Source organism: Punica granatum, chromosome 4, assembly GCF_007655135.1.
Source record: "Punica granatum isolate Tunisia-2019 chromosome 4, ASM765513v2, whole genome shotgun sequence".
NCBI lineage: Eukaryota > Viridiplantae > Streptophyta > Magnoliopsida > Myrtales > Lythraceae > Punica > Punica granatum.
Window position 1 is genome coordinate 18850998 of NC_045130.1, and position 6552 is coordinate 18857549.

General features: G+C 38.5%; 1 long non-coding RNA gene across 2 annotated transcripts; it reads right to left on the reverse strand.

The window, feature by feature from the left end:
* Positions 1 to 4010: 4010 nt before the first annotated feature.
* On the reverse strand, positions 4011 to 5763 carry LOC116205968. 2 transcript variants are annotated; one of them, XR_004156608.1, is made up of 3 exons: positions 5650 to 5763; positions 4575 to 4632; positions 4011 to 4403 (listed from the first exon to the last, which is right to left on the reverse strand). It is a non-coding gene; the product is annotated as an uncharacterized LOC116205968 (long non-coding RNA). The 2 variants fall into 2 exon arrangements; XR_004156607.1 differs by having other exon boundaries at positions 4011 to 4632.
* Between the last annotated feature and the right edge of the window lie 789 nt (positions 5764 to 6552).

Here is a 6552-nt window from a genome sequence, read left to right on the forward strand (position 1 = left end):
TTGGAAGAGGTGTATGCTAGTTTTGCCGCTCGGAAGTCATTTGAAGTGTCTGTGTGACTTCTAAGAGACAATCCGAAGCACTGCTCATGCTCTGTATGCTTGTGGGGCATGACCGCGTCTGATATTTGGAATTAACTTTTCTCCGAGAAACCGGTATTTTTGGACTTCCACTGAAAAGTTGTTTGTATACAGAAAATTGTTCTGTATAGAGCAGATGATTTGCAAAATGCCTTTGGGGACACTTTTCATCTGTTTGGCATTGGAGTGCATTTTTGGAGTCTAATATTGGCTATCTTCCGACGATCAAGTGAACTATCGGAAAATAGTACCGTCCGTGTGATATACTGAAAATGCCGGTTTTGGACATTGTTGAGCTCTCTGGTCGCTTTGTTGCCTTTTGGTGATCCCTGGAGTCCTTCTGTCACATCCATGGGTCATTTGCTCAATTTTGCCGACTTGAGGATGAATAATGATTTTCCGCTCTGTTGAGCCGTTTTTGTGTACTCTGCTCAAGTCATAGCTTGGATCATTGCTGATAATGTAATTTGAATCGGTGAGCCAAAATGGGGTGCTGACAACGTGAGATGGTATGGTTATAAGTGATCATGATTGTGATTGTGGTTTGACTATAGCCATGGGACCGCTGGACTCGGCGGATTACAAAATGGGCCAGATCGGCCGCTGGACCCAGCGGAATACAAATAGGGCATGATAGGCCGCTGGACCCGGCGGAATATAAATAGGGGCATGATCGGCCGCTGGACCCGGCGGAATATAAATAGGGGCCTGATCGGCCGCTGGACCCGGCGGAATAGAAAAAGGGACTTGATAGGCCGCTAAGACTCGGCGGAATACAAATTGAGGTCAACTCTTACAGCCAGAGGTTAATAGGCGGCCCCCGCTTATGAGATATGAATATTGAGAGTTGAGGATGATATGAATGAGATGTGCGGGGTCACGGTACCGTTATAACTCTGTTGCGAGGGAATGCAACCCTATGGCTATATTAATTAGTTGTATTGTATATTGTTTGTCTGGTATGATTGCTGAAAATGTGATGATTGTTGTGATTATCTAAAATTATTCTATGAAAGCTGTGTTGTTGCTAGAGTTTGACTTGTCAAGTGATTGTGTTATGAGTTTCTGTGGAAATGAATGGATATTTGATGTTTATGTGATATTGGATATTAAATAAATAATTAGAAGAGTTGTGTGTCTTGTTAGTAAAACTTAAATTTAGTTACTATATTGGGAATAATTATTATTTTGATTTGTATTTATATATACACTGTGTATGTGTGTGGTGAGCTGATAATTAGATTGGATGTGATTGTATTATTTATTTGAATATTTGGTTGTCTGTAATTAAATATTTATTTAATAATAAGTCATTTTGCTTTGGAATATAGTACTCATTGAGATGCAGCTCACACCTTGCATATATTTTTCCAGATAAGCGTCTAGCTGCGCGGATGAATCACTTTTTGATGTCGGGGATCAGCTCGGAGAACTAGGTAGAGACTTTAGTTATTTGATAGATATTCTTTTTGCATAGAATGTAATTGAATATGTTACGACCTGAAATTTATGTTTAGTTTTGGTTTAGTGATTGGTTGAGGAAAGAAAATTACTCCCTTTTGAGATGTATATACATATTAGAGCTTAGTTTTATATTTTTGAGAGTCCATTGAAAACCTGTTTTATGTTAGTAGTTATGTGGTAACGGGTATCAAAGAAATATAAGGGAAATTTAGCTGAAATTTCGGGTCGTGACAGTCGCCTTCGCACAAGGCTCTACCTTCACTCATGATACGCTCTTACATTGCTTGGTCGGGGTAGCTTTGTAAAAAACAACATATCTTTTCACGAGGGATTTCGAGGACTTGCCAACCGTTGTGCACTCCACACACTGGTTCATCCTTTTGTACCCAACAAAATCCTTGTACTTTTCCTCGAGAGTCCTTGCTGACGTGAAATTTGTTTTACTTTGCAAGACATACAATCCTCCCAACAACACCTCTCATCACTACGAGAGCACCTTTTGAGACTTTCATGACTCCGTCCTAGGCCCTGTATTTATATCCAGACCGTTCAATAGTACCAAGAGAGATCAAGTTTTTCCTTAACTTCGGGACATTCCTTACATCAAATAGAACCATCTCACTACCATTATGGACTATAATTCTACTCTCGCCAATCCCGATTACCTCACATGATTGACAATTGCCCATATAAACTTTACTATCCTCAATCAATTGATGAGTAGTATACAAATTATTATCATGATACACATGGTAGGTACTTCCAGAATCAAGAATCTAAATACTTGACCAGTTCGATCTGACAGTCCCTTCATCAGCTACAACAATTAGGAGTTCTCCTTCTCCTTTGCTCCCATCAGCCGCGCCTCTATTTGCCAACACTTTTTTGCTCCTTTGGGGACATTCCCTTCTAAGATGGCCTTTTTCATTGCAATGCCAACAAATCAGCTTCTTGCCTTTCGACTTGCCCATGCTATGGTACCCTTTCTCAGGTGATCTCTTATTCGCAATAAGCCCTTCAGCATCGCTTCGTTGGGCTTAGACTTCATTTACCTTATTCTTAAACTCTCTCAAGTTCAATGACATTGTGACGTCCTCCAAGATGATATTGGTCCTCCCAAACTGCATAATGTCAACGAAAATCTCATAGGACTTCAGAAAAGAGCATAACAGCAACAAGACTTGATCCTCATCTTCAACCTTGCCATTGACATTCTAAAGATCCATCACAATCCATGTCAATGTGATCACTCATGGAGGTGCTCGAACTCATCTTCTGCTGGTACAAGCTTGCTCAATGTACAACCTATTGTTCAATGATTTCATCATATACAACGCTCACTCCTTCTCCCACACTTCTAGCGCTGCGTCCTTGTCGCATACCCACCGCAATACTTTATCAGAGAGGCTTAGTCATATGGAGCTCAGTGCCTTGCCCATAATCGACTTCTTGTTCCCCTCATACAGGTTCTCTGGCAGGCTAGCTTGTCCATTCAGTGCTTCCTCTAGTCCTTGTTGGACCAAAAGGTCCATCATCTTGATTCGTGACAGTTTGAAGTTGTTCATCCCATCGAATTTCTCCACGTTGAACCTTAGAGCCGCTATCTTCAACCTCGCTCTAATGCCACTTGGTATGACCTAGAGGCAATTCAACCGTTTCGATGAAACGAGAAAAACAAAATAGAAATGGCACACGAATAATTTGTCGGAATTAAGAGTATCCACTAGATCGCACAAAGGATATTACAATGAGGTCACACTTGTATTTCCCAAGCCCAAACCCGATTCACTCTCACCGACATGAAGTCTTACATTAAGATCTCTCTCACGATCTTCACTATACTCAGTGCTCTAAGACTCTTTCTATTTATCCCTGTTTGTTTTCAAAGAATTTGATTTTAACTTTAACTTTAACTTTAACTCAACACACTACACAACAAAAACACACGTTTCCCAAGTCAAATTTATAACTACATTTCATTTGTCCTTTTCCACAATCAAAATTAAAATCAAAATCAAAGTAACTTTAACTCTGAATCCAAACGGCCCGTAGAGTTTACAAGACCCACCTCCATAATATCAAATATTCTAAAAATCCTTAAGAATATATCCTAGAATATATATATATATATATATATATATATATCTCTAAGGATATGGACAAGATAACTTAAGAAGATTTTTCCTTCGAAAAGATTTTGAGTTACAACGAAATCGCACCGAAATGGAATTTGAATCGGAAGATTTTCTCACTCTCAGTCAAACTTGCCGTGGCACATCACGGCAGTTGCCGCGACACTTTTGCTGCGTCGTCTCTGTTCAAGTTACCACAGCACATTTTACCGATTGCATTTCCTTGTCTTCAGTTGATCTTTGTTCTCGTTTTCGAGTCTTTGGATCTTTCGAGTCTTTTAGGCTTGATGTGAGAAACCTCTACTAGTATTGATTGGATGGACTTTTATTCATCAGGACATAAAGTTCGAAATTGATTGACTGACACAAATTGAGAAAGTAGCAAGACAACATTTATCTAAGAGTGACTATAATTCTATGGCAGTGTGCTGGATTCACACTTTCACAAAAATAAAAAATAAAATAAAAACAACAACAAAAAAGATACATACAAGTGCAATAAACAGTTGAAAATTACCCAACCAAGAAGCATACACCATTCTCATGGAACTAAAGAGGAGCAACATAATTCCTTCAATCTCTTGCCCTGATTTCTCCAATATCAATTCTAATCCGGACGATCCGCCGTTGGCCCTAAAGGGAATACTCAAACCAACCTGACATGATATCTTCACCGCACTTCCATTGTTGGAGCAATAACAGTACCGTTGTTGAGAAGGTTGTCGTACTCTGCTTCAAGAGTAATTAATAGACAATGAAATGATAGGATAAGGAGTAAAAGGATAAAAATTATACTAGGACCTGCATGGCTCCCTTTATGCCAAGTAGGAAGGCAGCCAACCCCTACTTTGGCAATTCTTCATAGATGGCATTCAGGGAGCCAGGCAGGTCTAAAATTACCATTTACAAATCATAGCATATATAGCTTTGAGTCTGATCCAGATAATTAACAATTGCCCTGCAAAATTAGTTCAACCGATTCATCAGTTTATGATCAAACCGTGGCAGTACAAGTGACCTAATTAGTATATGAGAAGTCATTACATCTTTAACACCATTCAAGCTAAGGTGTTTACAAACTTACATTTCAAAACTTAACAATGCTCGAACCAATTTTTCAACTTTTAGTGTTGTACCAAAGAGACAATTAAGGCATACACATCAAACTTGGCAGGTTCTCTAGGCTCTTAAAGTTGTTTGTGTGTGTGAGAGAGAGAGAGAGAAATAATTTGAGTGATGAGTAGCGCAAGGGGGTGGCAAACTTTTTTTTTTTTTGTATTGGGATTTATTTGCTTGAATCTGTTCATCTAGACGAAAGTATGATATATTTACAAATGAGTTAAGTTTATTTACCTAGTATATATATCCACGTAATGATTAAAATAGAATGAAACCTATGTGGTGTCCATTATCCAATCAATTTCATGAAATTCACATGGGTGCAACGCAACATACTTCTAACAATTGCGATAAGGTGAATCCATAAAACTTCTCCATACTTTGATGAAAAGGCATACATAAGTATTCGACAAACATAAAAGAAGAACGACCAGAGTCTTTATTTTCCTTTTCCCTTCTTTAATTGTTATTGAGGTTCCATGAATTTCGGAATCTAACATGTTGTATTACTTAATGATCGACTTTTTGCCCATCAAGGATCTAATATGAGATCCAAAGCAAAAGCGGACCCAAGGACAAACATAAAATATTTAGGGGAAAAGATTAACAAAGACCGAACGATTAACGTAACTCTCCCTCAGGTGCAATTATAAGTATACTAAGCCCAGAACGGATACCTTGTGGATATTAAAATGGGCATATACATACACACACACACAATATATGTATTCTATAAAAAATAAAGAGTTAAAAAGAGAAAAAATCAACTAAAATATGTATCATATCGTATGTGACATGCATGCACGGTAAAATTATAGGAAAAATGCTCATATTTAACTTGAATTCCTGGACTCACCATATGGTTGAATGGATGCACACTCTCCATGCGATCTTCTAGTTGTTATGATTTACCACAGGTTGCAATAATTAACGGCAACCGTTTAAGAGTATGGCTTCCAATGTATCAGGGGCCCTATTGCTCTGAATTTCAAATGAGGAGAGTTGGCTGAATTTAAAGAGAAGCTAGAGAAGCGTAAAAGACAGCAGAAAATCCAGTGATAGATGAGGAGAGGTGAATGAATTGAGGAAAGCGGCAACAAGTATTGCCACATATAGCGCCAAAAAGCTGCCCGTATTTCGCTGGACATTATTCCCATTATTCTCTCTCTCTCTCTCTTTGGCCCGGCGGCCTGATTTCATGGAATGTAAATTATAGTAAAGCAAGATGTTGCCCTCACCTTTCCGTATTTACTCCCACCGAAATCCATCGGCCGGGGGGGTAGGGATCGGGGTCCGTTCTTCCAGGACCATAGAACTTCCTGGCATATGTCTTTTCCGAAATTTGAGCACAAAGTGAGGACCGTTCGCTTATGTACGTCTTTCGTGAACCTGAAGGATAAATCTGAGGCATCAATATCAAAAATTGAAGGAAATGAGTTTGACTATAGCAAACTTTAGCCCCATATTTAATTATTCTGAGATTCTAAATTTCGGTTAGCCCCATATTTAATTATTCTGAGATTCTAAATTTCGGTGCTCATCTATACATGGATTTCTTTTATCCAAAAAAATCAAAGTATCAGACTAGAAACCGAAATGAGTTCAGTCATTTATAGGTGAGCTTATATATCCCTTTATTTCGCTTTGTTTTTTATCATTATGCTAGACTCATGCCCTTCCTTAAAAAAAACAAAAGATATGAGGGATAATTTTTGGGTAGACATGTATAAATACATGGTGAAATATGGAGTAACATACA